This window comes from Pleurodeles waltl, chromosome 2_1 (genome assembly GCF_031143425.1).
Source record: "Pleurodeles waltl isolate 20211129_DDA chromosome 2_1, aPleWal1.hap1.20221129, whole genome shotgun sequence".
Lineage (NCBI taxonomy): Eukaryota > Metazoa > Chordata > Amphibia > Caudata > Salamandridae > Pleurodeles > Pleurodeles waltl.
The window spans coordinates 605,157,888-605,174,624 of NC_090438.1; positions in this window are offsets into that span (position 1 = coordinate 605,157,888).

The window sequence follows — 16,737 nt, forward strand, 5'->3', positions numbered from 1 at the left end:
AGAGAGAGAGAAAGAAAACACGACACTCATGTCACAAACCTTTTTTTTATACATGTGTGCTTGCCCTTGCCAAAGCACACATGTATAAAAAAAAATTGGCCCCATTGATGGTCACCCTAAGGGCTGACCAACAAATTTTTATTTTTATTTTTATTTTTTACCCTGGGGGGGCGATTGCCCCCCCCCCCCCCAGGCAAAACTACATGTTTTTTTTTCCCCCCCTGGGGTCGGCCCGTGTTCCTAGGGCCGACCCCGCCATTTTTTTTTTTTTTTTTTTTTTTTTAATTGTGGGGGGCGCGATCGCCCCCCAAAACTGTGTAAATTATTAATTATTGCCCCCCGGGGGGGGCGGCCCGTTTACGAGGGGGCCGACCCCCCCAAAGAAGATCCCTGGTGCCTAGGGGCGTTTCCTGGCCGTGGATCGCAGCCGTGCTGCGATCCACGGCCAGGAAACGGTGCCAGGGAGGCATCGATGGAAAGGGGAGAGCCTCCCCTTTCCATCGATGCCTCCCTGGCATCTGGGGAGGCCGTTTTGGCCTTTTTTCCCCCACCGGAGAAAGAGAGAACGCTTACCTGCTTCTCTCCTTCTCCGTGGGGAAAAACTGCACATGGACGCTGCACTGCTTGTCCTGAAAAAAATATATATCTATATATATATATATATGTCTATATATATATATATATATATATATTTATATATATATATGTGTATACATATATACACATATATATGAGAGAGAGAGAGAGAGAGAAAGAAAACAAGACACTGAAGTCACAAATCTTTTTTTTTTTTATACATGTGTGCTTGCCCTTGGAAAAGCACACATGTATAAAAAAAAAAAATGGCCCCATTGATGGTCACCCTAAGGGCTGACCACTAACTTTTTTTTTTTTTCTTTTTTTTTTTAACCTGGGGGGGCGATCGGCCCCCCCAGGCAAAACTACACATTTGTTTTTGCCCCCTGGGGTCGGCCCGTGTTCCAAGGGCCGACCCCGCCATTTTTTTTTTTTGCCGTTTTTTTTTTATTGTGGGGGGCGCGATCGCCCCCCAAAACTGTGTAATATATTAATTATTGCCCCCAGGGGGGGCGGCCCGTTTACGAGGGGGCCGACCCCCCCAAAGAAGATCCCTGGTGCCTAGGGGTGTTTCCTGGCCGAGGATCGCAGCCGCGCTGCGATCCACGGCCAGGAAACGGTGCCAGGGAGGCATCGATGGAAAGGGGAGAGCCTCCCCTTTCCATCGATGCCTCCCTGGCATCTGGGGAGGCCGTTTTGGCCTTTTTTTCCCCACCGGAAAAGGAGAGAACGCTTACCTGCTTCTCTCCTTCTCCGGTGGGGAAAAACTGTGACGTCAGTGCGCCTCGCGGCGCGCTGACGTCATAAGGGGGCGGGAGGGGGGTGGGATGGAGACGCGGAAGCTCTTCCGCGTCTCCTACCGTGAAAAAAATAAAATAAATAAATCCTCCGGTGCATCGCACCGGAGGATTTTTAACCCCCTCCCTGGTGTCGGCCACTGGTCGTGACCCGCACCAGGGAGGGTGTGTGGGCGTCGGCCAGTGGCCGACGCCCGCACCAAAGGGGTTAATAAACCTTTGGCGCAACCATGACCTTTCAGTCATGAATAACCACACCTTGATGAAGTTTATAAGTTTTATTCCCTATTGATTACAATCTAGTAGCAAAGGCATTAATCTCAAAGTCAATAAGCATATAAGCACGATTACAAGATGACAACCACAATAAGTTTCAATAAATGCAAAGATCAGTAGCATAGACAATCAGATAGATATAAGCAGATTATGACACATCGAATTTTCTAAGATACTAGTTAAGCATAGCACCATGTCAGTCACGTCAGTTTGTCAGTCAGAATGAATACCTCGTCTAACCTCTAATTAGCATTAGCATGTTGGGCGTCATGCAAAACAATTTTGAACACCAATTTGGAAAACATCTAACTACGGTCTCTAATAAAACATACAGCAGTTGGTACCTAGAAAGAAAGGCAAAATGAATTTTCATTAGCAATTTTATAATTACCCTCCTCTGATTAAGTCAGCATTCAGGATCAGTCTTCGTCTTCAGGACACCAGTCAGATCGCCATCAATCTATCTAAGTTAGAGGCAAGACACTCTCCTCTTTAAGAGAAGAGAGTAAAAGACAGTAATATGGGCAAGGATGGTTTGTCTAAATCTCGAGTCACAAAATAGTGTGACAGAGTTTCGGGATGCAATCAATATCATTCCCTACCTAATGACATTTACTTCCTGTGTCATGGGTTTTTATCCCTTTTGATTCATTCCCCCAAAATTCTATTGGTTATTCAATACACCCCATCATTGTTAACCTATCAAATTATACATTAAGTAATGCATTTGTCATCTCTCGATATTGTTTGGTCTTCTGATTGGTCTTCATAATCGGCTTTTCGTAGGTGGCATATCCGGGGTTACTTCATCATCTTGGCACACGTCTCAGGTTAAAAGTTCTCTTTCCCTTGTCTCATTGTCCTTGGAAGTACCTACAAATGTTTCGAAGCACATCATTTTATACTAAAAGATGCTAGCATGCGGATGGGAAAATGTCCCCATGTTTCAAACTAATACAGAAAGAACAATAGCTGGGTTATGGTCGTTTGCAAGTCCGCACACTGAAGAGACAGGAAAAAATACGCTTTAATATGAGAGCTACACAGCTTCTGCTTGGCTCATGCTAACTTAAGATATACGAGTTCTAATGAATGCAGTTCTATACGTTTTAATGTACTCCGTTAGGCAAACTACAAACGATTATTTCTTACAGTTGACATTAGTTTATACATTTTAATGATTCTTCATTTTTGTGAATACGCTTTAATGAATGTTTTATTTAGTACAGCATTGTTAGACATAAGCATTTCACGTCTATAATATGTAATATTAAATACGCTCTCTCAGTCCCTCCTCTGATGACGCTCGTCATCACAAATCTTCCAGGTTTTAATTCTTCACTTTACGCATAATGTGCATTTCAACATCTTTTCCCTTATGTGAGCTTTCCCATATTTCATTAAACATTTTCTCTCTTTCACTTTCTTCGTTTCTTTTTGTTCTGTTAGCCAGATTTTTCTTCACTTTATCATTAATTTTGCATGCTCCCCAAAATCCCAGTATACAAATCAGAACAATTAATAATCCCATCATAATTTTTGCAAGTACCCCATTCCAAATGTTGGTAAACCAGCTTCCCACTCGGGCAATTCCCTTTCCAATTTTCTCCCAAACACCAAGTTCTTTTAGATCCTTCAAATCTATACTATCTTTAGTCAGGTTAGTAAGCATGTTTCTAATTTTCTTACTATTGTCAGGTATATACGAGCAACAATGTCGTTCATTAAGCATTTTGCACACACCTCCACTCTTTGCTAAAAGAATGTCTAAAGCAAGCCGGTTTTGAAGAGTCATAGCTCTTTCTGCAGCAAGTTCAGTATCCATCAGAAGTACAGCTCCTGTAAAGTTTGTCAGCATGTTATCCACAATAGTAGACAACTTTTGAATTTTCATAGAGTTTAGAATAACCCCCACTGAAGGGATTATAGCTCCAAATATGTCACCAATGACAGCCGCCACTGATTCTCGTTTTTGTCTGGTATGATGTAATTCAGACGTTTTAGGTAGTTGTTTTAAGTCATCAATCTGGTAAATCTTTGGGAATATTATTCCCAAATAACATGTCCCATACCATCCCTTAGGGAGACGGTAATATGCATTTAACCCACAGATGTAATAGATTCCAGGAATCGCTGGGTCTTGTCCATTTAACATAAAGGTCCATTTGCTCTGAAACAAAAACACATGCCTACATTCACTCGTTCCCACAAACAAATTATCTTGATCAGATTTTGGTCTATATATATACAGAGTCTACCTACGTGTAATGCATCTATAGCTAACTTGCCTTGTGTTTTAATTTCAGTATAAGCATAATCATTTGCATAAGTGCGTTTTTCTAAACCTTTTTCTAATCTTTCCTTTAATGCTTTTCGTCTATCATCTGTGTGATCCAAAAAACTTGAGACTACTACCACAACTAATAAATTATCACCATGAGAGAAATTTGAGCAAGACACAAGACATTTGCATGAGGGAACTAATGCAAAAGAGGAGCTTTCTACTAATGTTTTCTATCGCCTATTAAACGAGTATGTGGAAACAATGAATGCGAAGAACTGTTATGTGTGCACTAAGATTCCTTCATCTGTGCAGGAGGGAGTTACTTATCATAGCCTCCCTCTTACGTATGGGATCAGTTGTAGCTTGCTACTAACAAGATTTTATAATCAAGAGCATGTGCAATATTTTTATTCAAATTTAGACGTTGTGTTTTCTTTTGTGCCTGTTATTGAATTCTTAAATAAGTTAGCTAAAGTGCATGATATAAAATTAGTTAGAGGATTCTTTGAGCCAACACTAACATTTGGAACTGCTTATGCACATCGCAATAACTTAACATGCTTACTGTCTCCTTTAGAGAAAAGTTTTTTGGATCACACAGATGATAGACGAAAAGCATTAAAGGAAAGATTAGAAAAAGGTTTAGAAAAACGCACTTATGCAAATGATTATGCTTATACTGAAATTAAAACACAAGGCAAGTTAGCTATAGATGCATTACACGTAGGTAGACTCTGTATATATATAGACCAAAATCTGATCAAGATAATTTGTTTGTGGGAACAAGTGAATGTAGGCATGTGTTTTTGTTTCAGAGCAAATGGACCTTTATGTTAAATGGACAAGACCCAGCGATTCCTGGAATCTATTACATCTGTGGGTTAAATGCATATTACCGTCTCCCTAAGGGATGGTATGGGACATGTTATTTGGGAATAATATTCCCAAAGATTTACCAGATTGATGACTTAAAACAACTACCTAAAACGTCTGAATTACATCATACCAGACAAAAACGAGAATCAGTGGCGGCTGTCATTGGTGACATATTTGGAGCTATAATCCCTTCAGTGGGGGTTATTCTAAACTCTATGAAAATTCAAAAGTTGTCTACTATTGTGGATAACATGCTGACAAACTTTACAGGAGCTGTACTTCTGATGGATACTGAACTTGCTGCAGAAAGAGCTATGACTCTTCAAAACCGGCTTGCTTTAGACATTCTTTTAGCAAAGAGTGGAGGTGTGTGCAAAATGCTTAATGAACGACATTGTTGCTCGTATATACCTGACAATAGTAAGAAAATTAGAAACATGCTTACTAACCTGACTAAAGATAGTATAGATTTGAAGGATCTAAAAGAACTTGGTGTTTGGGAGAAAATTGGAAAGGGAATTGCCCGAGTGGGAAGCTGGTTTACCAACATTTGGAATGGGGTACTTGCAAAAATTATGATGGGATTATTAATTGTTCTGATTTGTATACTGGGATTTTGGGGAGCATGCAAAATTAATGATAAAGTGAAGAAAAATCTGGCTAACAGAACAAAAAGAAACGAAGAAAGTGAAAGAGAGAAAATGTTTAATGAAATATGGGAAAGCTCACATAAGGGAAAAGATGTTGAAATGCACATTATGCGTAAAGTGAAGAATTAAAACCTGGAAGATTTGTGATGACGAGCGTCATCAGAGGAGGGACTGAGAGAGCGTATTTAATATTACATATTATAGACGTGAAATGCTTATGTCTAACAATGCTGTACTAAATAAAACATTCATTAAAGCGTATTCACAAAAATGAAGAATCATTAAAATGTATAAACTAATGTCAACTGTAAGAAATAATCGTTTATAGTTTGCCTAACGGAGTACATTAAAACGTATAGAACTGCATTCATTAGAACTCGTATATCTTAAGTTAGCATGAGCCAAGCAGAAGCTGTGTAGCTCTCATATTAAAGCGTATTTTTTCCTGTCTCTTCAGTGTGCGGACTTGCAAACGACCATAACCCAGCTATTGTTCTTTCTGTATTAGTTTGAAACATGGGGACATTTTCCCATCCGCATGCTAGCATCTTTTAGTATAAAATGATGTGCTTCGAAACATTTGTAGGTACTTCCAAGGACAATGAGACAAGGGAAAGAGAACTTTTAACCTGAGACGTGTGCCAAGATGATGAAGTAACCCCGGATATGCCACCTACGAAAAGCCGATTATGAAGACCAATCAGAAGACCAAACAATATCGAGAGATGACAAATGCATTACTTAATGTATAATTTGATAGGTTAACAATGATGGGGTGTATTGAATAACCAATAGAATTTTGGGGGAATGAATCAAAAGGGATAAAAACCCATGACACAGGAAGTAAATGTCATTAGGTAGGGAATGATATTGATTGCATCCCGAAACTCTGTCACACTATTTTGTGACTCGAGATTTAGACAAACCATCCTTGCCCATATTACTGTCTTTCACTCTCTTCTCTTAAAGAGGAGAGTGTCTTGCCTCTAACTTAGATAGATTGATGGCGATCTGACTGGTGTCCTGAAGACGAAGACTGATCCTGAATGCTGACTTAATCAGAGGAGGGTAATTATAAAATTGATTGTTAATCCGCTATTTGATTCTATACAAACATGGCTTATAGTAACAAAGGAAGTAAAGTGTGTGGTTGGTTAGGACTTATGATAGGCGCTATATGCACAATAATGATTGTGGGAGTGATTGTGGGAATGCCATGGAAAGAGAGTGAAACTACTAATGCAATTTCAAAACCTGAGACTACTACTACAACTAATAAATTATCACCATGAGAGAAATTTGAGCAAGACACAAGACATTTGCATGAGGGAACTAATGCAAAAGAGGAGCTTTCTACTAATGTTTTCTATCGCCTATTAAACGAGTATGTGGAAACAATGAATGCGAAGAACTGTTATGTGTGCACTAAGATTCCTTCATCTGTGCAGGAGGGAGTTACTTATCATAGCCTCCCTCTTACGTATGGGATCAGTTGTAGCTTGCTACTAACAAGATTTTATAATCAAGAGCATGTGCAATATTTTTATTCAAATTTAGACGTTGTGTTTTCTTTTGTGCCTGTTATTGAATTCTTAAATAAGTTAGCTAAAGTGCATGATATAAAATTAGTTAGAGGATTCTTTGAGCCAACACTAACATTTGGAACTGCTTATGCACATCGCAATAACTTAACATGCTTACTGTCTCCTTTAGTAGTAGTAGTAGTAGTAGAGTAGCAAACTCTTTCTGCGTAATTTACAGCGTCTTCACTCACTCCAGGACCCTTTTCGTCAATTCAGGTTAGCAGCTTGTCGTAATCAGGTTTCTATAAGTCAAATCCAGGTTTAATGTCACTTTCCGGTAGTTTTATTTCTTCTCTAAGATTCTTGTTTATTATTTTTCAGCTTTCACAATTTTCGATGTTTTTACCTTTAGTTTTCTTGTTGTATTTTCTTCAGGTACCGTAGTACTGTCCTGGTACTTCTCAATCAAAACAAAATGCTAAGAATTCTTGTTGCCATTCAGAGGTTTTAGCATATGCCCATTCAGGACCGGTATATCTTCTGTTTGCTATTCTTTTTCTTTTTATTCTTCGTTCACCTTGCTGTTCTCCTTTACTCAGATCTTCTGCTCGTGAGGTATCGCTTTCCTCTATTATTGTTTCATTTGCTATTTCTCTTATTCTAAAGTGTGATTTGTCTGGCCAATTGTCACCTCTGTTCGTCTTACTTCGGCGTTTTCCTTCAGTACCTTGGACAGCACCTACTTCTGATAATTTAGTGTTTTCTCCTGATAGGCTTGGAACTCGTTCGGCAGACCTTGATTCGCTCTGATCTAAATTTGGCACTTCTTCGCCTCTCTCTCCTTGTTCGACACTGTATTCAGATTCTGAATTGTATTCGTCTGCTTCTGGGAGAACCTCTCCTTGACTTTGTTCTACGGCTGCCTCCACTGAGATTGGCACTTCGTCACCTCTCTCGAACTCACTGATAGTTTGAGGGACACGGCTGTTCTCAGCGGGCTCTCCTGTAGTCTCAGATCCTTCTTGACTGATCTCTGACTCTGAGACTTCACCTCTTGAAGTTGCTGTACCGGAATTTTCAAGTTCCTCTTCAACAGGACACGCTACCCTTTTTGTATGACTGGCATGTATCCATTTGGGAACCCCGGCACACTTCACAGCAGTGGTGGTCGTCAATATTACTTGATATGGCCCTTTCCAACGCGGCTCAAGACACAATTTTCTTGCGTGCTTCTTGACAACCACCCAATCTCCAGCTTGCAGAGAGTGTCCTGGTTCGCCGATTGGTGGTAACGTGTTAGCTTCCACCTGGTGAGAGAAAGAGCGAATAACGTCAGTCAAACTTTTGCAGTAATCCAACACCATATCATCTGTAATATTCACTAGTGCATTTGCAGGTACCGCCGGTAACCTCATTGCTCTGCCCATGAGGATTTCATGTGGGGACAATCCTGTTTTCTTATCTGGCGTGTTTCTCATAGACATCAGCACTAGAGGCAATGCATCTGGCCACTTCATGTTTGTTGCTGCGCACATTTTTGCTATTCTTGATTTCAAAGTACCATTCATCTGCTCGACTAGTCCTGATGCTTCAGGGCGATAGCTACAATGCAGCTTTTGTTCAATGTTGAGTGCGGCACACAGAAGCTTAATCACATCATTGTCGAAGTGTCTTCCCCTATCCGATTCTATAGAAACCGGAAACCCGAACCTGGGTATTAATTCTCTGAGTAGTAGTTTTGCAACTGTAAGACTGTCATTCCTACGTGTGGGATATGCCTCAATCCAATGGCTAAAAACACACACAATCACCAACACGTATCTCAGACCTCCACAAAGAGGCATTTCAATGAAATCCATTTGTATCTTATTAAATGGACCACCAGCTCTCCCAATGTGGCTCAAAGTTACCACAGTTCCTTTTCCAGCGTTCATCTGTTGACAAATGACGCATCTGTGACAAGTAATCTCTGCGGCATGTCTGAATTTTGGATTGAACCAATCAATCTTAAATGATCTGATCATGGCATCTCTTCCCAAATGTGCCTGCCCATGATACAATCGGGCAAATTGTGACAGAAGACTGTTTGGTAAAACTAGTTTTCCCTCTCCTGATACCCAAATATCGTCTGCTCTCTGTACACACTGCATTTTCTGCCAGGAACGTTTTTCTTCCTTACCAACGTGGCTTTGTAGTGTCTTTAATTCGTCTAAAGTATCAACCACCCGTAATGCTAGACTTAATGCTGTGTCATTCTCAGGTTGTGGTAACAGTTCCCACTGTTCTTTGAATGATATACAATTCAATGCACAAAATCTGGCAACTTGGTCTGCATAACCATTTCCCATTGACACAAAATCTTGTGATCTGGTGTGAGCACTGCACTTCACCACAGCAATTTCAAGAGGCAACTGAATCGCATGTAACAAATCTCTTATCTGTTCTCCATTTTTCACTGGTGAACCAGAGGATGTCATGAACCCTCTTTGTGACCAGAGTTGACCAAAATCATGTACAATTCCAAATCCGTATCTGCTGTCTGTATAGATTGTGACCTTCAGATTTACAGCAGCATGGCAGGCTTTTGTGAGAGCTATCAATTCTGCTACTTGTGCAGAAAACACTTTCTCGAGCCATGAGGCCTCGACTATACCGGATATGGTACATACTGCATAACCAGCTCTCAAAGTTCCTGATGAATCTCTTAGACAGGACCCATCAACGAACATAATGTAATCGTTTTCCTTTAACTGGGTATCTTTTATATCTGAGCGAGGTTTGGTACTGAGCTCAGTTACCTCCAGACAATCATGCTCAAACTCTTCCCCATCCTTAATTTCTGTATTTTCAATGGGAAGTAGAGTTGCCGGGTTCAGTACAGTGCACCTTTTCAATGTGACATTTGGTGACCCCAGAATAATTGTCTCATATTTGGTAAGTCAGGCATTTGTCATGTGTTGTGTCTTAGTTCGTGTCAGCAGAATTTCAACAGAATGTGGAACCAATACTGTCAAGGGATACCCCATGACTATGCCTTCACATTGTGAAAGGCTTTGACCAACTGCTGCGACTGCTCGCAAACAACCCGGTAAGGCTGCTGCGACAGGGTCCAAAGTAGCTGAAAAATATGCTACAGGGCGATTTGCATCTCCATGGACCTGTGTTAAAACAGACAAAGAACAAGCATCACGTTCATGACAGAACAACAAAAATGGTTTCTCATAATCAGGCATTCCTAATGCTGGAGCCCTGCACATGCATTCCTTCAGCTCTAGAAATGACTCAAGCTCTTCTTTTGTCAATGAGATTGTGTATGGTTCATCCTTAACTTCCTTTCCTGTCAGTTTTGTTAATGGTTTTGAAATGATCGAGAAGTTGGGTATCCACTGGCGACAGTAGCCCACCATTCCCAAGAACATTCTGACATCTCTCTTTGTTGTTGGCGGATTCATTTGTAAAACAACTGTTATTCTCTCTTTTGATATTCTTCGAGACCCTTTTTCAATCAGATGCCCCAAATATTTTACTTCTTTTTGGCAGTACTGCAGCTTTTTAGGTGACACCTTATGTCCGTTTTTCCCTAAATGATTTAATAAGGCAATTGTATCATATTTGCAGTTGTCTTTGGTTTTGGATGCAATCAACAAATCATCAATGTACTGCACAAGAGTCGAATTATAAGGTAGCACAAGAGGTTCCAAATCCTTCTTCAATATCTGATTGAAGATGGATGGTGACTCAGAAAACCCCTGAGGAATTCTGCACCAACTGTATACCTTATCCAGGAATTTGAAACTGAACAAAAACTGGCTGTCTTCGTGAAGTGGAATCGAGAAAAACGCTTGTGATAGGTCTACTACGGTAAACCACTCAGCATCACAAGGAACCTGGTACATTATTACTGCTGGGTTGGGAACCACAGGGCAGCATTTTATCACAATTTCGTTTATTTTTCTCAAATCCTGCACAATTCGAACTTTCCCACAGGGCTTCCTCAAACCCATAATTGGAGAGTTACATGGACTGCTCAGGACCTCTTTCAAAACTCCCTGTCTGAGAAAATCTGCAATTATCTGTGTTACTTCAATAAGGACATCCTGAGTCATGTGATATTGTGACACTTGTGGGAACACTGCGTTCGGTTTTATCTGCACCTTGACTGGTTTTACTCCCTTTATTAATCCAACCTCCTTTCCAGTCAAATCCCACACCTTCTCTATCACTGATCCTTGCAGATCAGCTGGCAAATCGATCAAGGTGAACACTGGAAAAAGGGTAATTAGAGGGTAATCTTCATTCATCTCTCCTCCTTCTTCCATGAGTTGACCCTCATCTGCCTCATCATCACTGTTTGTCTGAACCTCTATTCCACCATTGGAACGGGTAATTGAACATTTGGTTTTGCACAATAAGTCTCTTCCTAACAAGGATACTGGACTTGAATCGCATACAACAAATCTATGCAGGCCCTGGAAATTTCCAATTTCAACCTGCACTGGGTCAGTGATTGGATTAGTCAGGTATTGATTAGCCACACCAACCACTCGTATGGTGCGCCCTGAGAGAGGTAATCTTGGTACCTCTGCACTGCGAACAGTAGAGCGTGTAGCTCCTGTATCGACTAAAAATGAGACTTTGTAGCCCATTACTTTTCCCTCCACATATGGGCCTCTCTGGTCTACCTCTAAGGATGCGGCGAGTCTGCACTCTTCACTGTCTGAGCTATCATCTGACCAGTCCTCATTCATCTCATTTTCACCTCGTAATGGGAATTGTTGTACAGTGTTATTTTGATTTGTTACTTGACCTGTGACCTGTTGAGGAAGCATCACCTGTTGCTGTCCCATCGGAGCTAGGGGTAACTGCATTTGCTGTCTAGGCACCATAGGGATCTGCTGTTGCATTGGTTGTACTGACACTGTTTGGAAACGCGGCATTTGCATTTGCTGCATAGGTTGCACCCCTGACATTTGCACCAAATTATTTTGATAGTTCTGATTCGGGTGTCTCATTCTTGAACCTTGTGAATTTTGCAATGTACCGGCATTGATACTCTGCTGAACTGTACCATCCTGTATTATATTTGGACAATCCCGTTTCCAATGTCCCACGCCCCCGCACGCATGACATGGTGACATCTTTTTCACTCCTTGACCATCACCTTGAACAACAACATTATTCATGTCCGAACCACGGTTCACAAACCCTCGACCTCTACCTCTTGGCTGTGCCTGGAACACACCATTCAATTGTGGTTGTTGCTGTATCATTTGCTGAACACCATTTCCCTGTATTCCAGCCTGTGCAGCCCTTATCTGCATCACCATCACCTTCTCCTTCAACTTTTTCTGCTTTAACTCAATTTCGTCACTACAGTATTTCGCGTACTGTAATACTTCATCAATCGGTTTAGCTTGCCAACAAATCAAATGATTTTTAATCATTTGGCTGACCTCTGGTCTCAGCCCTTCGACAAATCTGAACACAAGATGATTCATGTCCTTCGGTTCAATTGTGTCAGTACCACTGTAATGTTTAAATGCCTTCAACAATCTTTCATAATATGCATGTATTGACTCTTTAACCTCTTGAGAGGTCCGGTCGATTTTCTGCCAATCAGTCACCTTCGGCGACACCTTTTGTTTCAAAAACTCAATTACTTTATGATAATATTTCATCACCTCTTCAGAAGGCGCTCCAGTCACTTTATCCCTTGCTGGTTGCTTTGTGGGCCAATCTACCCCTCTTTTACACTCAAGCCACAAGTCTGGCGGAACAATAATCTCAAACAAGGTATTTAAGTCTTCCCAGAGACACTTCGCAAGCTTCACGAATCTATCTGTCTGTTGGTACCACTCGATCGGTTTTTCTCTTAACCTGGGATAATCATTCGTAAAGGACAAAATGTCTCCCCTGGACCAAGGCACATGCACCAAAATACCACCAGCTGTTTCTCTCATAGGTAGGATTTTCAATGTCTCTAGGTTTGGTGTGACTGTTGTTTCATTAGATACTGGACTATCTCTTTTCCCCTTGTCTCTTTTCTTCATCCATCGACCTTCCCATTTCTCTAGTGCTCCCCAAATGTGTGCGCTTTGCAGCAGCTCTTTCAAATGTGTCTTCATGCCTGCAGATCTCATGTGCTCAAAATCTTTTGAGTCAAAATCTAATCTGTAACTCCGTTTCAAATGTTTCGTGTTTCCATTGTCGATATTGTATTTGTCTGCCAAATTCGTTAATTTCTGGTGTACTTTGCCTACCTCTTTGGTGACTGTAGGGCATAAGTACCTTAATTCTGTCTCAGTGTAAGACTCCAACCTATTTACTCCCATTGTTCCATCCACCAATTCAGCAGCTTCTGCCCCTAGTCGTACTAGATTTAGGTATTCATCGCGTTTCTCTTTCTCAGGTTCGATTGCAGTTGCTGTAGCTTTTTGTGATGTGCAAGTTTTCTCTAACCACTCATTTAGCTGTTGTACTGTAAAACCCTGCAATGAAATGTTCCCTGCATGTATCATTGGAGTATATGAGGTATTTGTACTCATAGTTTGAGGAGTCAGGACTCCCAATCCTGCTTGTCGCATTGCCTCAAGAGGTGCCCCTATTGGACTAAGGTCCATTAAGGGTCTTGATTGTTCACAAGCCTGTCCTCTCTGTGCCATTATTTGTGGGTTATAATAGGCCCTCCTCTTATCATTTCATGAGTTATGACTCCCTGTTCACACGTCCTTGTTTTCTCCTGTGCATACAACGGCACCGGGGGACCAACCGTAATGGGTAGTGATATAGCGGCAGGTGTCTGGCCTGCTCCCAAGCTTCTTGGAGCTTCAACACCATAAGTCTGCTCTAATAATCCTGGTGCAGGTTCTTTTAAAGGACCCGCTACTGGGTTATACCCAGGTATCAGTTGTGGCGGTTGTGACACTAACTGTGGAGTTGACTCGATCTGAACCAGTCTTGGTTTTGTATATATCGGGTCTGGGGGCACCACCAAGTTCGTAGTAGTCTCAAGTACTGGAACATCGGGATAAATTCTTTTTATCTGTGGTGGAGGCTGTAACTGTATCGGCGGGTCTGGAGCAGTGGGTACACTGACACCATTCTGTATCAAAGCTGTATCGCTAGACTGCACTGTATCAGTAACACCCTTTTCTTTCGTCTGGTTCCCAGGATCCAAGCTAGTGCTTGGAGTACGGTCGTTCACCGCGTATGGTGGCGGACGATCATGTAACAATCTATCCATAAACGCCTCATCATCTGAGTCGTCCTCTTCTTCCCAAGATCTTTTATTCTCTTTGTTTTTGCCTGGTTCTTTGTCAGTTTTGCAAGAAGCTTTCTTTCCCTGTATTTCCTCTCCCTGGGTTATTGCCGGAAACAGCTTCAACCCATCCACTATTCCTCGTCTCCACATTTTGTTCTCATTGTCCCATCTAGCCTCTGCATAGGATTTTTCTGCTCTTGTCAATCTTCTGTGAAATCTTTCTTGTCTATGTTTAAGAGCCATCAGGTCCCAAATTGCCAAAGCCTCATATTGTGCTGGTCGAGGAGGTGGTTTCTGTGTACTTAACATCCACCTCAGATTTTCTAACACCTTTTGATTAAACGTTCCATGTTCAGGAAACGCTAGACACCCTTCTTTCTCTGTCAGTTTACACCATTGTTTTATCCATAAACACGGTGCGACACCCTTTTCCTCCATAACCGTGTAAGCTGGTGTACCCTCAGGTGGTGTAGGTTCCCCATCAGTTGCAACGATATATAAATCTCCCTTTAAAGCGCTTTTGAATGCCTTAACAAAATTCATTTTATTTTATTTTTACTCAGAAAAACGGCTTAGTTCCCAGGACACTCTTCACCTACCCTTTGCTCAACCTATTGCCTCTCACGGACGGCAGCCAATCTGTGCGTGACCCCTCTCGACATCTGACCTATCCCAGCGCGGCACCACTGACGTCACACTCACACACTGCAGCTGACAAAGTCTTGCGGCTTGTCCACACCTTACTAACTTCTTACAACTCATACAAACTAATGCGAATTATTGCTAGCACTTAAATGACAACACAAATCTGCCGGTTTACTACAGGAAGGGTAACACATTCGCGTCAGATCTTTACAGAGATTTCACTTGAAGCCTCGGCCGCTACTCTCTCCTTCTCAGTTCCCTCATACGCAAGCAGAATTCGACCTGCAAATCCTACTCTCGACTTGTCAATGACTCCTTCTAGTGCACTTTAGAACTTGTCAAATCTCCATCGAAGGTTTCACGCCTGCATCATAACTCGAAACTCGACCTGTCAACCACGCCCGATTGACCTATTAAACCACACAGATTACAACATAAACCATTTTAACATCATACTCCGGAGTCTCAGACCTCAATAGGCCCGTATACAACAACCAACCACGTGGATAATTTTGAGCAACAAGCGCTGCATTCACATGAAGTACGCCGACTTCCTACTCTCATGCTGTGGAGTACGCCCACTCCTTCTAGACAACACTTAATTTGGCCCAATCATACTCAAATATTTACAATCACCTGCAAAAGTGCATAAGATTTAATAAGCGCAAAAGTCCCTAACCACACATACTATGGCGCCGAGAACATTCCCAACTCATTTAGGCAGGCTCCGAGATCCCGGGAAAGCCCATGGCAGATCTAGCCACTCATCGTTTTGCCAAATTTCATTATCACAGAAAACAAAATTAACAATAAAAACTCCGTTCTAGAGCCCCCAAGGGCCAAACCGTACTCTGCTACCAGAACTGCTAACGCGTCCGTCTATGTCAATTTATACACATCAGGACTCGTTTTAGGCCAATGAATCTTTGGGCCCAGTGATGAGACACCGTAGGACGAGATAACTGATCAAAATATCAATCAATATGTCAATAACATTGTCAACATTTAACACCAAATTATATCTTACTTTAGACATTAATAAACCTTTGGCGCAACCATGACCTTTCAGTCATGAATAACCACACCTTGATGAAGTTTATAAGTTTTATTCCCTATTGATTACAATCTAGTAGCAAAGGCATTAATCTCAAAGTCAATAAGCATATAAGCACGATTACAAGATGACAACCACAATAAGTTTCAATAAATGCAAAGATCAGTAGCATAGACAATCAGATAGATATAAGCAGATTATGACACATCGAATTTTCTAAGATACTAGTTCAGCATAGCACCATGTCAGTCACGTCAGTTTGTCAGTCAGAATGAATACCTCGTCTAACCTCTAATTAGCATTAGCATGTTGGGCGTCATGCAAAACAATTTTGAACACCAATTTGGAAAACATCTAACTACGGTCTCTAATAAAACATACAGCAGTTGGTACCTAGAAAGACAGGCAAAATGAATTTTCATTAGCAATTTTATAATTACCCTCCTCTGATTAAGTCAGCATTCAGGATCAGTCTTCGTCTTCAGGACACCAGTCAGATCGCCATCAATCTATCTAAGTTAGAGGCAAGACACTCTCCTCTTTAAGAGAAGAGAGTAAAAGACAGTAATATGGGCAAGGATGGTTTGTCTAAATCTCGAGTCACAAAATAGTGTGACAGAGTTTCAGGATGCAATCAATATCATTCCCTACCTAATGACATTTACTTCCTGTGTCATGGGTTTTTATCCCTTTCTCGTGATTCATTCCCCCAAAATTCTATTGGTTAGTCAATACACCCCATCATTGTTAACCTATCAAATTATACATTAAGTAATGCATTTGTCATCTCTCGAT